Source organism: Sylvia atricapilla, chromosome 2 (genome assembly GCF_009819655.1).
Source record: "Sylvia atricapilla isolate bSylAtr1 chromosome 2, bSylAtr1.pri, whole genome shotgun sequence".
Classification (NCBI taxonomy): domain Eukaryota; kingdom Metazoa; phylum Chordata; class Aves; order Passeriformes; family Sylviidae; genus Sylvia; species Sylvia atricapilla.
The window spans coordinates 27,334,329-27,354,987 of NC_089141.1; the positions used below are offsets into that span (position 1 = coordinate 27,334,329).

Below are 20,659 nucleotides of genomic sequence, written 5' to 3' on the forward strand. Positions count from 1 at the left end.
ACCATGTACATATCAACAAGTTCTCAGGGATTTTAAGGCTGCAGCCCTAAAAGTAGCCAAGAGAAGACATAATTTGTTGTGTCTTTAAGTCTTTGGCATAATCCTGAGGTCTGTGAATTTTCTCTTTTATGAGTGTCTTCTCATCGGAAGAAGAGCTCAGTGGCAAAGCAAAAATCCTGTGTACATCTTGAAAGACATGGGTGGTTTATTTTTCATCCAGTGCTCCTGCTTCACCTTCTTCAAACTGGAACATGCTCCTTGGAGGCATCTACTGCGAATATGAAAAACACCAGAGAAAAAGCAAGGATCACACATTCATAGCTGGATTATTTGTGTTGATTGATACTGCACTTGTGCACAAGCCCCTTAAAAAGAACTTTTTTGCTCCAGTATGCAGATGGATGCAGCTAAGCACTGCCAAAACATATGCTTTGCCTGCATTTGTAAAGCAGAGTATTCCTTCTTAAATTTGCTTCTAACCTCTTGGTAGAGTCAGAACAAACTCCTTTGCTTAAATAGCTTTAATTTCTTTCCTTCTTAGAAAGCATCTACCCTTTCTTTCCTAAATGTTGGCTGGGCTGAATATCTTGTTTTTAAGATTTTTATGGCATCATTCTCTCCAGCAGACTTCAAATGCTTCATGACTTGTGATACAGGATTATTCCCGTGAAGTGTCCATATGTATCATCTTTATTTTCCTGAAGAACTGCTAAAAAAAGTGCTCTTTCAAAATAGTGTGGCAGCTAGGATTGCTTTGGGTGTCTGAGAGACGGCTTCATTTGCCAGGCTGGATGGGACTTCTTTGCAATTTGTCATTGTGGATATGACAAGCAAGGAATTTTGAGGCTCTTCAGCAGCTGAGCCCAGGACAGACACCTGCATCTGGGAACTCCTTGGAGTTGGAAACAGGTTGCTTGAGATGTGATTTCCAATCTGGTCCTCTGTCTTTCCCAAGAAGGGAGCATATTCCTTAGCTCAGGGTATGGGCATGCTTGCTTTCTCTATTCACTGTATTCAGATGTGTGAGGAGACACTTTCTAGAGCTGCTGAGACAGACAAGCCTGTTCCCAACAGTTTGGGTGTTTTGCCTGATCAGGCTATGAACAGGTGCACCTTTAAGGCAGGCTCTGTCTCCTGGTAGGTATCTTTTCTTTGTTCATCAAGCCATTATTTACTTGATCATATTCACTTACCACAGCTTGTTGATATTCCAGTCTCCATCTTCCTACCTCCAAGCCTCTACTTCTGCAAGAGTGTTGCTAGATTGGTTTTTGGAGGTCTTCATACTTTTGCATGTCTTGTTTGGTGTATTTAAAGTAAGGTCCAGTACAGTGAACTGCTGCTTTCAATTAATTCCATTTTTCTCCTTTTAATAAATACGAATTCTGCTTAGGTCTGCAACAGAAGTTACTGCTGTTTGGTGATAGTTGCAAAAGCTGTTCCTACTTCATTTTGACTCCTATCACTTAGTGTTGATAAAGGTGCTGTAGGGACAACCATAAAACAGTGTCCAAGACTCAACATCAGCTGTGGAACTTTAATAATTTATAAATGGCCGTGTCTGGAGAATTTTATGGTCATCATTTTTTAACTACAATGCCCTTTCTAGGGAGAAGGCAACTGTGCTTGATAGGATTGTAGCTGATTGATTCATAATGGTAGCTATTGACCACAGTTTTCAAGTACAGCAGATTATTAATTTAGATTAAATAGTCCTTTATAAGGCTTTTATTGAAAATATGTTCGTTTTTAAAGTTTATTTAGCGTGGTGTAGTGGCATGACTCTGTGGCTTCCATGCTGTATTTAAAATGTCATGTTACTGCTATTAGTTAGAGGGGCATCAACTGAGATCATGGTTTTAATAATGCTGAATATGGTTAATGGTAGAATTTTAAGCCTTTTGTGTTAAGATCATGAGTATTGCTGTCCTTTTATCAGTAAAAGTTCCTTCTTACTCACTGCAGTGAATGGGTGAATATAATGAAATATATCTCCCATACAACCAAAAATAAAGTTGCTGTTTTTAGCAGCTGACAGCTTGGCTGAAAATGCTGTAGGGCTTGTCCTGTCCAGTGTTGAGTCACTGGCCTTTCTTTGTGAAATACGACACATGTAAATTTTTTAACAGCTCAGCCTTTCACATATGGAAATTTCTGCTGGACTTTCATGACTGATAAGCATGTAAAGCTAAAGGTTGAGAAGGGTGCATTTTTGGTGCAAATGTCGTGGTTGTCTTGCCTCACTGTACCTTTCTGCTAAAGTAGGGAGACAAAATTGTTTCCCTGTCTAACAGGCAGTCCTCCTGACATATGAAGGATCACCATCTTTCTCCATTTTTCCATTTCAGCATGCCTTTTGAATAGAAGATAATCAAGATACAACTGCAAACCTTGTGGAAACAGTAGAAAATTTTCCCATGCATTCTGTTTCAGTCTTCTGAAATTGAAAAAACACTGATATCTCTCTAGTGTCAGGGGTCATAGGTCTGCAGTCTGAGGGGCCCTTGTTTAAATCCTCTGCTGAGTGTTTTTCCTGGCTGATTGTGGACAGGCCATCTGGTGTCTGGCTAGGTGTGTATTATCAGAAATAAGAGTGTACCTTCTTTGTCTCAGTTCCCACAGAGAAATGAGGTCTCAATCTGTCACTGATTTTGAGAATCTTTGAGGCAGTGACTTTTCTCCAGGGTACATTATTGGCATATATAATGAATATATGCTAAATCAGTGGAATATGGAATCATAGAATGGTTTGGGTTGGAAAGGACCTTTAAAGATCTAGTACAACCCCTCTGCCATAGGCAGGGACAGCTTTCAACACTCAAATTACTCAGAGCCCTCTCTGACCTGGCCTTGAACACTGCCACGGATGGTGTGTCCAGTTTCCCTGGACAGTACAATCTCATTACCTTCATTGTAACAAATGCCTTCCTAACAGGGCCCTAAGAGAGCTTTGAGCAACCTGAGCTGGTGGAAGGTGTCCCTGCCCATGGCAGGGGTTGGAACTGGATGATCTTTAAGGGTCTCTTCCAATTTAAACTGTTTTGTGAAAATATCCACTCTAAACTTACCTCTTTCAGTTTTAAAACAATTGTCTGTTCTCCTGTCATTAGAGGCCATAGTAGAAAGTCCTTTTCATCTTTCTTGGAAGCCAGGCTGCCTTTAGGTGCTGGAAGAGGCTGTAAGGTCCCTCTGGAGGTCTTCTCTTCTCCAGGCTGAGCAACCTCAACTCTCTTCGCCTGCCTTCAAAGGAGATGTACTTCATTTTTGTGACCATCCTCTGGACATCCTCTTGGAACTCCATCAGGTTCACAGGTCTTCTTTTACTGGGACCTCAGAGCTGCAAATGGTATTAGGGTCCTCAGTATAAGTGGGGGCTTTAGTGTATTTATTTTGAAATTATACTGCCAAACTAAAGAAAGAGGAGTTTGGACCACATAATCTCCTGTGATCCCTTCCAATCTGACTGATTCTGTGAAAGAAAAAGAGGCTCAATAAAAAATTAAGGAAAAAAATCATCTCTCCTGAGAGTACTGTGTGTCATAAAATAATGGAATCATCTAGGTTGGAAAAGACCTTGACAATAGAGTTCAGCCTGTCCAGGCAGACTCTTTTTTTGCTGTATACCAGAGATTTCTTCCCAGTTCCAGTAAGCAACCATTGCAAAGTCTTCACTTACTGTTATTCTTCATTAAATTGTATGCTAATAGATAAAATCTCCAAGTACTTAAATAGCTAAATAAGAAATGCAAAATTCATTATGCCTATATTCAGTATGGAGCCACTAATTAAATATTTTTGAGGTATTGGGTTTATGAGAGTTGCTTAGTGGAATTGTGAGTGACTGGAAGACATACTGTGAAAACTAGATGCTCCTGTTTTTTACCCCAGGTTGTGATAGAATGGGTAATATGTTTATATTTTACATTTTGATCAAACAGGACTGTAGTTAAAGTATGTGAATTGAAAGTTTCCATCTTCTGAGTTCAGAGGCACCACTCTTTTGCATCTGTCAATGGAGTTAATAGTCCAAAATAACGTATTGATGGTAAAATATATAATGACTTCTTGCCTAAATTGAGCCAGACCGTTTCTCAGTAATCCCTGCAACAATCCTTTAATTTCTGTAAGAACTACATGCAGTCTTCATTATGCTTGTGGGATGGGGGTGTGGGACAACACTATGATACAGCTGATAATGTAACAGGAATAAGTAGAAATTAAATGTTCCATATACCTAGTTTGGAGTAAACATTGAGTATGGCAGCTTAGGATGAAAACCAGCCTTACATGATTTAAATAACAAACAAACAAAAACCATCAGTAAACCCGCAGAACAAAAACGCAAAAAAGGTAACTTCTTTTTTTTATGTGGCTGCATTAAGGGATTTTCTTTCTTTTGTGCATCATACTGACACAAATATAATTTTTGTCTTTAGTTATGAATCCATGTAGTTTTTTACAGTTTTCAGTGATGCCTAGCAAGGCATTGTTTAGCATTTTCCCAAGAATAGTAGGCTTCTTTGTTTATTCCAAGTTAATTCCCTAGACTGTCTGTATAAGAATATTTTCTGTTCTTTATGATTTTCTTTAACTTAGTATCCAGCACTAATAAAAGAAAATACCTTGATATCACTCCATTGTGTGTAACAGCATCAGGAAAGAAATGCTTAATGAAAGAGTATCATGTATACAGGGAGATTACGGCAAGATAAAGCTACTTGTATTTCACAAAAAAGATGCTATTGCAAGGTGTACTCTTGTTGGGTTTATCTGTTCATACAGTCCTCTAAAGTAATTTTCCAAGGAGGTTATCTGGAAATGAACCCATAGTGTATGGCTGGTTTCTGAGGGTGTCCATCTAGTTCTGTGGATCAAGATTTCATTCACGATCTGTCGTGTTTTGTGCTTGGTTTTTCTCTGGGTAACATAGGGTTTTTTCTCTTCAATATGGATGCTGGTATTGTTAAATTCTTTTTTTCAACACAAATTATCTAATTGATCTTTGTTTGGTATATGAGTGATTATATGTTCTTTCACTTCTTTCAGTCACATCTGTGGATCTGGGTCCTTTTGGGTATCAGGGTAGCTGATAGTGATCTCTGAGGGAGGATAGGAGTACAGCTTTGTAAAATCACTGCTGGTGCAAAAGAGCAGCAAGCAGGCAAGCAGTAAGAATGTATGGTGCAAAGCAGAAACGAGTTGGCTGATGTTAGTGTTAATGCTGAAAGAACAAAGCTTGCCAACAGGCCACAGCAATAAGCTGCTGGAGAATTTACAAACTAGATCCATGGTGATTGTGTCTGAGTGTAGAATTTTTGAGAGTAAGCTACAAGGAAACCAGGAGTTACAGTGTCCTCAGGGATTAAAACAGTAAAAGGTCTGTTGCAACCTGATGTAGATATCACGCTGGAATCTTCAACAGAGGTTGGATTTTCTTGTGGTGTGGTGTGCTGCATCAAGTGGTCCAAGAGTTGCAATTTCTCCTGTGCTGCCCCCAGACCTGGCTAGTGAAGGAGCAGTCAATATGAGGAAGGCTTCACAGATGACAATGCCAGAAGAAACCAGCTTTGATCCTTCCTACTGGGTGTGTGAACTTCTTTGAGCTCATAAAGGCAGATGGAGATTCCTAGAGCATCTTGCAGGTTCCATTGTTTCTCGTTTCTGAAAGACACCCAAAAGTCAGCAGAAAAGATATACTGAACCCTGCTATGAGCAGTATTTTCACTTTTATGAACATACTGTAAATGAACTTTCTGTTCTCCAAATGGGAATTTGTTCAAGGAGGGAGGGGCAGACATCTGTAGAGGCCAAGTATTGTGTACAGGCAGAATCATCCTGTAATTAAACACAGGTAATAATCATTGGAGCAATAAAGCCGTAGTAAGATAATGAACAATCTTGTACCAGAGGTTATTGCTCTGTGCTCAAAATCCGATTTTTTTAACAGTTGTATTTGATGAATTGCTGTCACTGCTCCTCTATGGCTCCTGCCCAATAGCCTCCAGCATGGATGATACCCACTGCTAGAATGAACGTGGTTGCCTGCCAAATGTCTGTCCAACTTCTTGAAAAATAGATAAAGTGCAATTTTTTGAGCAAATCTACAAGAATAGTAATGTCTTCACAGTGATCCCAGTAACAGGCATGTCTGCTGTCTTTGGATACTATGACATCTTACCTAAAGGTTAATAATCCTGGAGTACTACTTCTTCTCCGTGCTGTGGGACCATTACTTGCTTTAAAAAAAGTTTGTCTTTCCCAAGTGGCTTGACATACTTATTTCTTACACAGCTAGCCAAGCAGAAAAGGGCTCCATCCACTGATACTTACAGAGTTATCAGCATCTCCCCAAAAGAGGAGGGAGTCTTCCACCTTCTGTATATCAAGTCTGCCTCTTCCCCATGGCTACAGCCCAGCCCAGGTCTGTGACACTGCATGGTTGACTGGTGGCTAGCTGTGGTAGTGAGCTGTCATGACCATTCTGGCACCAGCTATCACCTGTGGGAGTTGGTAAACTCCCTCAAATAGCAGTTTCAGCCTGGGTTAGGGATTTTGGTATTTCCACTGTGTGTTCCCAGCGCACATTATTTTCTGTTTTCTCGTAATGTGTTAGGATATCTGTTGAATGAGATACTGTTTACATGGAGAGCAGGAAATAAAATCCTCTAACATTGAGAAAGAGTACTTAGAACAAACATATGCAGGCACCTGCTAGAGCTATGTCTCCAAGTAAGAGAAGGAAGGATGCAGAATGCATGGTCAGGAGGCTGAGGAGGTGGAGTTAACTGAGACAGTCAGAGGAACATGATGTTCAATGTATCTATTTTGTTTCGCTGCAGACTGTCTTTCAGGTACCTAGATTTTATCCAAATTGAGATAGATCTTTTAAATGTGTGGTTTTCCCCTGTCTTTCTGAACATTAAAGAAGAAATAATGCAAAAACATGTAAATAAAACCTGTGTCTATGCAGACAAACAAAATTCTTTAATAGCTGTTTCAGTGAGTAAGCCTGTTTTATTTTCTGATCCTTAAGAAGTCATTGCTTGTTTTGATGTGCTTACTCTGTGATTTTTTTAAAAATTGTATCACAGACTCTAGAATGTATCTGCCAAACTAGTTGTTTTGAGCTAGGACTTCCCCTAAGGTAGTGTGTGTGCTGGCTGTAGTATACTGAGTGGTACCAGGACTCCTCTGTTCCATGCCTGACATGGTCACTACATTCCAGGATGCTTGGGAAGTAGTGCTCTGTCCTGCAAATGTATGAAATGCAACCTGAGCTGCATGGTAGATCATGGAGGAAGAGCTAGTTAGTCATTGCCCATATGTGCAGCAGAGTTGGCAGGTGTGTCTGTGTAACCCCTGTCTTTATGAGCGCACAGGATGAACTTCCTGTTCTCCATCTTTTCTTTGGAATTGTATTGGACATGTGTCTTGTTAATGTTCATGAAGTTTTACAGTTTTGAGAGTGTGTGTTGTCATGCTCAGTTCAGCCATTAGTAATAGCAAAGTGGATAGACATGAGAATAAAAATAATGGAGATAGTTACTGGATTTGGAGTGCTTCAGTGATCAGGAGTATGACATTACCTTTTCTCAGCAATTAGCACTCTGAGTGTCTGTGGCCCTCACAGATTAGAGTCCTTAAAGCTTCTGACAATTCAGCACATTTTCTGAAGCAAGAACCAGAAAAACAAATGCCACAGCGATCTCTTCAAACTTGGATTTAACTCTTCTAACTAGTATTCGATAGAATGTCTGTAACAAAAGCAAATGTTGAGCCCGTGGCTTTGGAATTGTTCCCTACAAAAGTTTCATCTGCAGCAGAATTTGAAGGTTGTTTCCAGTTCTTGCATGTGTTCTGGTTTGTAGGAAAAGTGACTGAGAATTGGGCTAAGTAAGTGATACTTACATGCTCTGCCAAGAGCTCCTTTGTTAGCAGTCCATAAGAGATTTGTAGGGTATGCAGGAGGGACCCCGTCTTGCCTTTAGAGTAACTAAGCATTCTCTGATATGAACAGCATTTGTCTGAGGAGAGAGTGCACAAATGACCCATTGACTGCTTGCTTTTTTTCATGAAGTGAAGCTTCACAAATCATTAAAACTTGTGGCATGACTGGCAGTTGGAAATAAAATATTCCTGCTAGCAGTACTGCATGGAATGACAAAAGCACCGGAGATGGATAGAGGGGTCGCCTGTTGCACAGTGTACACGGCTGTGCTTGAGGAACAGCGACAAGTAAGGAAAACAAAATGAATTTTATTCTAATGTCTCTTGTGTGATACCAGCAGGAGGACACTTACACCATTATGACAAAGTGTTCTTGTCTGCTGCTGATTTATTAATACAATAAAAAGGGTAGCTTATTGTTTTATTTTTGTTGAGCAAAGTTATTTACGGTATTTGCAATATAAAAAAAAAAGATTAATAGTTTACTGTGTTTACCTTCGCCAGCTTTAGATATAAAGCAGTTCATTTACATGACTGTCTTTTTCATCTTTTAAAACACCATCAGAATGACATATCTTTCTGGTAAAATAGTAATACCATTTGTGTGGATAAATCCAGCCTCAAATCTCAAAGTGGAGGACGAGGGATGTTAAGTGCCTGATACTCTATTAACAGATAATCAAACTAATCCTTTTCAGGAATCTGACAGGCACCATCTCCTCTGCTCAGCAATACTCATTAGTCAAATTATGTTATATGTGTCAATAAATATCCACAACAACCAACCTAAAAATATAAAATATGGGTCTTTAGTGAGTTAAGACAATACTGTGTGTACTGGTTTCACAGAATTCTTAGATGTACTGATGAAAATACCTAAATTAAAGCTTTAAAGCTTATCTAAATTAAGTTTTCAAAGGGTGAAAATCTCAGAAGAGTTAACAGCATTGTGTACGTCCTGTTCAATGAAGATGAGATTTGAGCTTGTTGCCAGGAGATGAGCTGCTTATTCATAAGTAGTTGTGACAGCTCACTGGTCTCTTAACAGGACACAGCCTGAAAAAAACCCTCTATTTTTCTTTGACTTTTAAAGCATTGTGTCATATTGGGTGTTGCCACTGCTCACTGCAGTGCAGATTGCAATGCTTGTGCAGTTTCTGTTTACCAGGTTTGTAGTAAACATTTTCCTGACTGGCAAAGGACATTTAGCCCAGTTTATTGCTGCACCTTGGTCCTGCATGACACCTGAAGTGGAGAAAACTGACTTCATTGTGAATTTGTTTCTTCCTCTCTGATTGGAAATAGGCTTTTCCTGTTAGTGTAATATATTTTAAACTGGTGGAAATAAAGGATAGTCCATTTTAGCATGAAAAAATACAATAGCTGTGCAGTGATAGCTACTCTTAAAACTCATTCTTTGGTCATGTTCCTGTGGAGAGCTGTAAAAGCTAAGAAGGGATAGTTAATTGGTAACTATTCTTCACGTATCTCCTCTTGACTAGGTCTGTTAGTTTTTCTGTCCCCGTTCAGTAGTTTAGGAAACATATTGATGCTGATGGGCACCAGTGACAGCATGCACAGTATCCTTCGTGTTGTTTTTTCAGACATTCATTTATTGGTATTACTCTTGACACAGTAATGCATTAGTTTCTACTATGGAGTTTTCCTGTTCTTTCCTCCTAAGGGTTTTCACATTTTTCTGATCCAGAAAGGAAGTATGGCATTGCCTTTTGTCAACTGAAACGACAGTTCTTCCAGCAAGATTTTTTTCACTTTGAAACAGAACTAAAATGCAGCTCTGGACATGATACTGCTTTAAAATCGAGCCAGCATCTTTGGCTGGCTTTGCCTTTTGGAACTTGTTCTCATTCATACTAACTTATGTTTTTGTTTTGAAAAGGAATTTGCATGCTAGCTGAGAATAGATATGGTGAGAGAAAAATACATGCCAGGAATGTTACCATAGCTGCTAAGTAAAACCACTTGAATCTAGGAAAAATATTAACAAAAAAAAAGTTACCTCTAATGATGTATGCAACTACCACATGGTGAACTCTTCTTATGTATTAGTAATCAAGAGGATGCTGTCTGCAGTAACATTCTGTTACCATTTATGAATTGGATAATCAAGGAACAGTTTTTTTAAGGGAACGACTAAGTTGTCTAGCCTTCCAACTCAGCATATTCTGTGATTTTTTTTTTTTTATTTTTCAATTCAAAACACAAGATTGAAGATAAGTGCCTATATCAAAATAATGCAACTACATGCATTTTAAGAAAAAGTCTTTTAAGGTGACCTAGGTAATTGTGAGCCACATAGTCTGATTTCACTTTGTCTGCCCATCCCAGAAATTTACATAATGGAAAATAAGAGGTCATCAGTACAGTAGTGACTTGACAGTAAAAGTCTTGAGAATTTATATGTGACTGTAGGTTTATTCTTGTTGAGATGGCAAATAAGTAGAAAACTCGTAGAAATTTAATCGAATGTTCAACTAGGCCTGTGTAAATTAAATCCATTTTAGTGTTCCAAAGGCATAGGTGCAGACTGGAAGTTACAAGAAAAATGAACAGCCCATGTTGAACAGACCAACGTGGAGGTAGAATAAGGGATTGTGTTCTGAGTAGTTGTGGCTTTGGAAGAATATGTGAAACTCAAAAAAGGCAAGCTGCTCAGCTTGAACCTCTGGTGTGAAATTCTGTGGCAAAAGGCCTATGAGCATTTGGGTTTATAAATAGGAACTTCAACTATGAGGAGGAATTTATTTCTGTCGATGTCATTAATAAGACTTACAAGACTGCTGTTGGTATACTGCAAGCTTCTTGGTAATTGTGTTCTTAGAAGGATTTATAGAAGCAGTAGAAAGTAGTGAAAAGTTAGAGGAGTGGTAGTTGTGCCTACTGGACACATGAATAGTCAGGATGTGGTAAGGATGCAGTCCAGATGTCTCTCTGAAAGTAATCTTTCACTTAAGTTCTGCTTATTGATGTAACTATAAAGGTATCTTGACACTTACTCCTTATTTTATGCAGATGATCAGATTGTTGCTCTTGAACCTTTTTTATTTTTGTTTGCATGGCATAAAAGAACAACATTTATATCTTATAGTTTTGATCCTGAGAACCATAAATTATGCTGCAGGAGTCTGGATATTTATCTCACCATTTTGTCAAAACAAATGTCTGGTTTTTCAAGTGCCTTGCAGAATTTATGCAGCTCTGAAGATTCAGTGCTTACTAATTCATTGCTCATAGGTTTTGTTTGCCAACTAATTTTCTGTCAGAATTCAGTCCATATATATATATATATTTTATATATATATATATATATATAAAAACCCTGTAGATAAGTTACATATCACTTGATTGGGGAAAACAAGCCAGTTCATTAAAAGAACCCAAGCTAACCAAAAAACAAGCAAACACTGTCTATTTTAATCAGGTGCAATGGAATGTGCTTTGGATCTGTCATTGTATCAGGGATATGTTTTTGAAGATGTAAAAACTGTGTGGTTTTCACTTTTTTTTTTCCTCTAGACTGTGATTTTTGCATTGTAATCTGTCACATTGTACCAGTGGGAGAAGGGAGGCTGTGTGTATAGTGACTGCACATAGTGTAAAACAATATGTAATTTAATCTCTCTTTAACTTTTCTTTGTAAAGGCAAATGCAGTCTAAAAGGGACTGAGTCATTTCTGGCAAAGACTAAAGTGGAAATCAAGATGAAATTTAAAATGGAAAGTTTGGCAGCACATTCAAGAGAAATGGGAGACAGAGGAATAACTGAGAAAGAAAGTAAAAATTGAGGCAATTTAAGCACAGAGCTGAAAGACAAAAAAGAACAATATATGGCAAATATATTTCATGGCATAGAGAAATGTATGAGAAATAAAGGAGATACTTGTCATGAATGGAGAAGGTGTTAGGAAAAGGTGTTACCAAAAAGAAAACCAATGTCAAGAGAGATTAATAATCACAAGAAGTACATAACTTCTGTTGCACAAATACGATTCTGATAAAACTTGTTAGCTTAGTACAATCAGCTTAATTATTTGACTTCAGAACCATTTCTTAATGTTTCTGATGCAGACTTTTCTTCTTAAAAACCATAGAATGACTGGATCATCAGTTGAGTTGTGAACTTCAGGCACATAATGCAGTCTGTAACTCAACTCAGTAGCACAGCTGGTGATACCAAAATAGCAAAGATCATTGATTAATAGAAAAAAAAAAACCAAACCAACCCAAAAACCGCAACATCCTCAAGATTCATTGATATCATTTGCTTTGCCTGGATGTGTTTGGCTACAAAAGCATGTTGAAAGACTGATATAATAGGATCAATTCTAGTTCGTAAGAATGTTTTGGAGATGAGAAAGCATTTTTCCCCTGTTAGATACCCCAAGATGTTTCTCATAGTCCTGTTACTTGCAGCTATACTCTTGGTAGTCCATCCATTATAGGTCTTTAGATTTCCATTTGTTCCCTTTCTTCCTCTTGATGCCTTTATTTCTTCCCTTCACTGCCTATTTATGATACCTTCTTTTACCAAGTTCTCCATGACATTTCACCTTGTAGGAGGTAGGGGGCTGGAAGCCCTGTCCTTTACCATTTCTGCTTCTCCACTGGCAAAGCTCCATGCTGCTCTTCTGTCACTTGATGGCTCTTTTCTTCAGTTTCCTGATGGCCATTCAGCTTAATTTTTCTCCTTTCTCTTTCTCCATTCCATTTTCTCACAGTTTAAATCTGTATTTCTCTGTTCCAGCTACTATTGGGGGAACATTTAAGCCAGAAGCCAGATATTGTACATGCTCTGACATCTGGTTCCTTCTGCTACTGTAGTAGCTCCCATAGAAAGAAGAGATTATGCTTAGGCATGAGTGATTGTGGTTGGTGTGTTGTGCAAATTCAAGATCATTGTTTTTAGTCCAGGGACCATTTTTTTACAAAGGTAACTAAACTGGCAGGTTAATACTGCTTGTGCAGGTACCAAGCTTAGAGTGAAGAAGCCAGAGATATAAAAAGCAGGAAAGATGAAGCACAAAAAATGCCTACTACTCTAATAATAATAGCAGAAGAGAAAATTAACTCAATACTTCCATGGTTTTTGGCTCAGTTAGATGGGATATGAAGCAGTGTGCTTCATCTTCTGGAATTATCAGATTGAGGAGGCATTTGTATGCCAGATTTTCATCACATTTTTTTCTGAATTTTAAGTCATCTCTGATGTTGACTGACTGGTGTAAAGTACCTTGGATTTGAAGGCCCTTTAAAAACTGAGAACATGTAACATTTCTACTCAGAAATGCATGAAACCTGTGCCAAGGAAGCTAATACAGCTATTGAAGTAAATGGAAATTATGCACTTTAATTGAAGTATTATTAGCCAGTGCCAGGTAGTTCAAATATGATTAGCTGGTTGTCCAGTGCATGCCAAATTTTTATGTTCAGATCTTATAAAGCAAAAATGTAGAATATTTCTAATAAGCTAATATATGCACAGACTTTCTCATATGGGTTTTTCAATAATATCAGTAGTGTGAAACCAATGAATATTTCATTATATCCTGAGATGCCTCAATCAACAGTAACTGGATTCCTCATGTCTCTTGTCCAGGAAACCAGCTTTGGAAAGCTTTTGAAGAAGATAAAGATAGTATCACTTAAGAATTCTGTTTGCAAATCTTTCCCTGCTGATGGTAGAGAATCACCAGAGTATTTATCTTTTATCTATGGAGCTTCATTTGAATATATAATTGCTAATTTGTAAAATGTAAATAGGGGAAGTTGTAGTTAACCAGACAATATCTGTCTTATCTGCAATTAACTGATGGAGTTGAAGTATTTTTGTGTGTTTATTTTTCAGCTCATTTGTAGACTGTAGCTGAACAATACTATCAGATAGGCATTTTAATACTTTCCAGTACAACTCTTGGCTTAGGAACCACCACTAGGATGGTTCTCCTAGATTGTTATGACGGGATAGTTTCTTCCTATCTCTTTTGATACTCTTTGTCCCTATATTCATTATTTAAAAAAAATCAGGACCTGTATTTTCATCTCAAAACAGTCTAGAGCCTCTAGGAAAGATGCGACTTTGAAGCAGCAGTATGAATGGACCTCTCCATTTCCGTGGGCTTTACTGAGCCTTTGGTTTCAGAACTAGAGTGCAGAGCACAGGTTGCAGCTTTTACCTTGGAAGTTGTGACAGTTGTGATACAGTGCATTAGAAAATTTTTACAAGCTGAATCTCTGGATCCTTAAGCAGAGAAACTAAGGAAGGCCAAGCTTGTGTAGCCATGAAATTCAGGTTAGGTGTTACATCTCCTAATTCCATGCATTCTTTGAAACTGGACGGCCTTCCTTGCCTTCCTACTGTTCTTTAAAATTGTCAGCAAAAATTCCTCTCTTTTCAGGAAGGAATCCAGAATAGCTTTCTTAAATAAAAGTGTTTGTAGAAGTCTTGTTTGTGATTTACTGGTTAAAGAAAATGTCAACCTAGTCTACATACTTTCAAAACTGAGGGAGTTTCTTTTTTCCACAAAGAAGCAACATTCCATTAAGCATTTTTTGCCTTGTAAAATGAGAAAATCATCAAGTTATGCAATAATTATGTCTTAAGTACTATCTGCTTTATCCTGTTGCTTTTGAGAGAACAGAATTCTCATAGCACAGGAGTACTTTGCAGCAGCTGATATAACCAGTCCTGGACTTCCATGAGGGTGAATTTGGCAGTGTTTTAGGATTTTGGAGACTGTTAGAATTAAGCAGAGTTTCTTTCCCTCTGCCCATGTTAACTGCCTGTGTGTAGTAGCTGCATGCCTTACATAGGGATAGTAGCTTTGCAGCCAAAGGTTTAAGTGAGTATTGTTCTGTGCCAAAGCTAATGCACAAGATGAACGTGATTATTCCTACCTTCCAAAGGGCAAGCAGGAGGGTCCAGGGAGCTACAGCCCGGCCAGTATTACCTCTATGTCTGGAAAGATAATGGAGCAACTAATTTAGAAAACTATTCCCCAGCCCATGAATAGCAAGGTAATTGGAGAACTCATGTTCAACCAATCCTGATGACCTATGATGAACTGACTGTATTTCATAAGGTCTTCATAAAGAAGCTGGTGAAGTATGGACTGGATGAACAGATAGTGAGGTGGATTGAAAACTGTCTTAGCAGACAAGTTCAGAGGGTGATAATCAGCCATGCAAAATATAGTTTGAGGACAGTAACTAGTGGTGTACCCCAGATCAAATTCTGTTCAATGTTTTCATGAATGATCTGTGTGATGAGGTAGGTGGCACTCTCAGCAAATTTGCTGATGACACCAAACCAGGAATAGCAACTGATATGCAGAGGAACCTCAGTAGGATGGAGAAATGAGCTTGACAGGAATGTCACTCAGTTCAGTGGGGGCAAGGGCAAAGTCCCACACCTGGGGAGGAACAAACCCATGTACCCATTGTATGTGAGGACCACCCAACTCTGCAGAAAAGTGGTGGGCACCAAGTTGACCATGTGCATCAATGTGCCCTTGCAGTAAAGAAAGTGAATGGTATCCTGGTGTTCATTAGGAAATTTGCCAGCAGGTCAAGGGAAGTGGCTCTTACCGTTTGCTGAATCCAGTTCTAGGCTCCATAGTACAAGAGACATGAACATACTGGAGAGAGTCCAGCAAAGGACTGACAAAGATGGTTAAGGGACTGGATTATCTCTCATTTGAGAGAATGCTGAAAGAGCTGGGACTGTTCAGCCTGGAGAAAAAAGGCTCAGGAGAGACACCTCCATTGTGTGCAAATATCTGAAGGGAAGAAGTAAAGAAAGTAGAGCAAATTGTCATCATAGCCGTTTTAAGTTGTCACCATAGTCCAGATTGAAGTAAATTTTTGGTTTTTTAACTCTGATCTTAGACTACTGGGATAGGTGTAGATTTTTCATTTCCATATGGATTTTTTTTCTGTCAGAAAGTAATATAAATTCATAGAGCATTCCCTTTGCAGAGTAAATTTTCTCTTGTTTAAAGAGTTTCAATCCTTTGGAAATGCCAAGTGTTGTTCATCAAGTACTTTGGTAATCATTCCAGCTCACCAAGGACAGCAATAGTACCTCAGCAATGGCATTGTCTTTACAGTATCTGCAAATTTTCCCTCCTTGAACATCTGCTGCAGCTCAAGAAACCTACAGTGCTGATGAGGTGCTGTTGAATTTATGTATTTCTACATCATTTCACCTCTGTAGGTAGTATAGTTTGTAACTGCCTTGCTAAATCTCATATGAGCATGATTTACATTCCCTGGGATCAATTCTATGTGTGGCATACCTCTTCAATCATCACTAACAAACATCTATGAAATATATTTCAAGTGTTCTCCCACTCTCATTTCATACTGTGATAGCTGAAATGTTACCAGAATCTTATTGCATCTTCCTCATCTCACAAGATGACTTCGTAATTACATCTTTGAAAATTACTAGAAGCAGATGTGTGAAGAGGGATCTGTTTCTCTATTTTTTGATAGCAAGATGGCCCCCACTTGCAGGGGAGAATGCCCTAGGAACAGTGTAAAACCTGGGAGCCTCCAAACTTTACAGTGGCAAGGTATGTTGGAAGTTAAGAGCCATTCATCTAGGAACTTAGAGCTCTTCATGTGGTATGCAGGCATCTTTTTCCTGTGCACTAAGACTTATGTATAAACAGTCATCAAACCCACAATGCTTATTAAGCTATTTCTGGTTTTCTTCTTTTTTTTGGGTGATAATGCTGATTGATTTTACCATGAGCCTTTATCTCTACTCATGCAGAGGGTCCTCTCTAAGAAGCTGGGCTTTCAATGAGTATTTAGCCACCAGAAGGCAAAAGGATCTGACTGCTTCAGATAGAACTCTGAAGGTAGAAAGATAACTATTTCTGATTGGGCCATGGAATACCACATAGTTTCCTCAAGGATCTGAGTCTGGTATTGCTGTCAAGGGCTCTGGTTTTTCAATCTACATTTAGTAATTAGATAGGTCTCCCCATCATCTTCATCCTTAGTGTTCAAATGAAATGTGTTCAAGATTTGACACCAATAGTAGTACTGATGGTGAGCCAAGTACTGCATTTCTGTGGACTTGTGCAGTATGTCTGTTTTGTCTCATGTTTCTTTCAATGATCCAGGGCTATCAAGCCTACAGATCCAGCCACATTGCACAGCCTTAGATTCTCACTAGTTAATAACCATCTGATTAGAGAGAACTCTGGCATTTATTACTTTTTAATATGAATGATTCAAAGGCTGCTCTATGCACATAAATGAAAGAGATTCGTTATTTGTAGAAAACATCTATCATCACTCTCAGAGTTAGGAATAGAGGCCATTCGGTGCTGTTTGCCATTCATAGTGCTGGAAGTGAACACCTAACAGCAGTATTAGCATAATACAGTCTTCTGAGAGCTGCAGCCGTGCATCTAGGCAGTCACTGGATACATCAATAAGGCTTTTGAAGAATCGTTGAAATCTTTAAGGCCTTTTCTGCTGAATGTTTTAAAGGCCTTGCTTGGATTAATAGGCTCAGGAGCAAGCTTTCATATTGTGGGGTGGGTGGCAGGTTTGGTATGTTAAGTATCAATTTAATGGATGAAAATTATTCAGGCCCTCACAGCTGGTCTGCTGTACATACTAGTTTGTAAATACTGATTGCTGTTTTCATCTTAATGAGGGATCCACTTATCCGATTTGGGGTTTAGATTTTGCTTTTTCTGCCAATTTTCACTTTCTTCTAGCTATAAACATCTTGATTTGATTTTGAAAGGGGGAAAAATTCTTCCATTGCTTTACAGTATTTGCAGAAAGAAGCATTAGCCTAGTAAAGGCTATTTAAATTGATGGGTTTAATGTGTTAGGCTTTGCCATGTAAAATGGATACGCTTTTCCGAGTACACAGTGGAATTTTTCTAAAACTTTTCTCAAGAATGCCCATATTTTGAGTGTGGACAGAACAGCTACCCTTGGGATTAATACCCATTTACTTAGAACAGTATTTTTGCATCTTCCAAGCAGGATGTCTTGCTACTGCTGTTATGGTGCCTTTAAGAAGATTCTAATCAGTTCTGTATGTGTGGCTTTGTGCTAGCAAAGAAGCTTGGGGATAGATGATCTCCATTATTCATGAAAGGTGCTGTGTGTGTCTACCGAGTAGATATCATACCTGAGAGGCAAAACATTTTCCTCTTATGTGTGCAGAATGTACACAAGCCATCTCATAACTTGGGAACTGTGGTGAGTTGACCCTGGCTGGATGTGAGGTGCCCACCAAAACTGCTCTGCCACTCCTCTCCTCAGCTGGACAGGGGAGACGGGAGAGACAAAAAAAAACCAAAGCTATGAAACACTCATGGATGGAGGTAAAGACAGGGAAAGATCACTTTCCAAGTGTTGCCATGGGCAAAACAGACTCAACTAGGGGTAATTAATTAATAATGAGAAATAAAAATTAAAACACCTTGCCCCCACCCCTCCCTTCTTCACAGGCTGAATTTCACTGTTTTCTCTTCCTCTTTCCACACAGCGGCATAGAGGGTCCGGGAATGGAGTTGCATGGCGTGTTATCTCTGCCCTTCCTTCCTCTTCAGGGGGAAGACTCCTCACACTCTCTCCTGCTCCAGCATAGGATCCCTCCCACAGGAGAGAGCCCTCCATAAACTTCTCCAACATGAGTTCTTCCCGCAAGCCACAGTTTTTCACGAACTGCTCCAGTGGGTGTCTGCCACGGGGTTATCAGTCCTACCAGCAAACCTGCTCCAAAGTGGGCTCCTCTCTCCACAAGGCCACAGGTCTGCCAGGACCCTGCTCCAGTATAGGCTTTCTGCATGGTCACAGCCTTCTTTGGGATCTGCCTGGTCTGATCTGGGGCTCCTCCATGGGCTGCAAGTGGATCTCTGTTCCCCCATGGACCTCCATGGGCTGCAGGGAAATTTCTTCTCTGATGCCTGGAGCACCTCCTTTCCCTCCTTCACTGACCTTGTGTGTGCAGGGTTGATTCTATGAGGTATTTTCCTCTGGCTACAGTTGCTGTTCTGTGGTTTTTCTTTTAACCCCATTCTTAACTATGTTTTCCCCAAGGCTCCACCGCCATCACTGATGGGCTCAGTCTTGACCCATGGTCAGTCTGTCTTAGAGCCAGCTGCCATTGGCTCAGCCAGGCATGGGGAAACTTCTGGCAGCTTCTTACAGAAGCCATCCTTGTGCCCCCCTTGCCCCACCACTACCAAAACCTTGCCATGCAAAAAAAAATGCAGCAACATGGCTGGAAGAATGTTAAGGCAGCTGAGTAATTCTCAGTTATTCTTCTGTTCCTTGGCCATCTAAGTCTTTGTATGTTGTACAGAGTGTTTTTAAAAGCTGTAGTGATGACTTTGCAGCAATCACAGTCATGCTGCATTAGTAGTTATTCTTTTCACCAAGTTTTATCTAATAGCTAACTTACTTTTCCTTGTTCCATTTTGGTGTTATTTTCTATTTTCCATGTCCATGGAAAAAAATTATTTCCTTTTACCTGTGTTAGCCTTTTATATACTGAAAAGTCATTATCTTGTTCTCTCTGGAACATCTTTTGTCTAGATTAAATAACCCCAATTCTTCTACTGTTTCCTAATGAGATCTATTTTTAAGGCAGCCATTCATTTTTTCTTCTTTTCTGTTCTTCTTGCCTATGTATTTTTTGAAATGCATTGACTGTCAGCAGGGAACCACCAGGGCTGGAATGGAATCTGTGAGTTCAACCCATTTAAAAAAAGAAAATTAAAGTAAAAATATTACATGATAAGTAATCATGTTGTCTGATACTAGCACATTATAAACTGGAGCCTGAGGCTTTTACTGTTTTTCTTATGGTAAGTTTGAAACTTGCTAAAGAAGGCACTTCAGTGAGCTCATCAGAACTCTCTGGACACATCTGCAGTTTCCCATAAATGGCACCTCACTCACCACTGCTTGCTACATTTCTTTTCCCTCTCTCTGTCCAAAAATACTCTTGTGGTCACTTGTCTCTGATAAAATCCTATGCAGCTGCCTCCCAGTTCTTACTCCATCCTGGATAGGTAAAGACTGTGCCAAGCACTCAGTGGTTTTTTTATGCAGAAGTAGCAGCAAGATCTGACTGAGCAGGCAGTAATAGAAAGTAAAGGCAGACGTGTCTTCAACCAGTTTTGTCTTTCTTTACATTCAGTTTTGGGTGAGAGGCATATAGAGACGGAGTGTTGTACCCTACTGATGCTAGATCAGTGGAGCTCAAGAGTCCTCAGCCCAATGGAAGTGACAGGAAAGTGCTTTAATCACAGTCACAAGACAACAATATGGTTGTCTTGTCTGAATTAACAGTTCCTGCTGGTGCTCTGATGCTGAAATGGCTCAGTGATTGCCTTGCTTTTACTGTCTTGTCCAGATTCTTGCACATTTAGATCAAACTTTGCTTCATACACTCTAGCTAAAAACTCATTCCTCAGATACCATACGTTTCGAAGTGATTAAAAGCTGGATAGCAATGTAAATAGTTAGCCATTAAGAATATTCTTGAGAAAAGATGTTTCTAAGGATGTTCTTCCATTAAATATTCTTACCCTAATGTTTCAGTATCTTTTATTAATGAACAATATGATAGTGCATAGCACTTTCAGGGGGTGCAAGATTTGAAAGCTGAAGATAAGCAAATTCAAGTTACAAATGTCTTTCTAAACTA

At 39.1% G+C, this 20,659-nt stretch overlaps 1 protein-coding gene across 1 annotated transcript in view; it reads left to right on the plus strand.

Moving 5' to 3' along the window:
* Positions 1-20,659, plus strand: part of MAN1A2 (mannosidase alpha class 1A member 2) — a 131,988-nt gene that overhangs the window by 64,830 nt on the left and 46,499 nt on the right. The gene's annotated exons all lie outside the window — the stretch shown is intronic.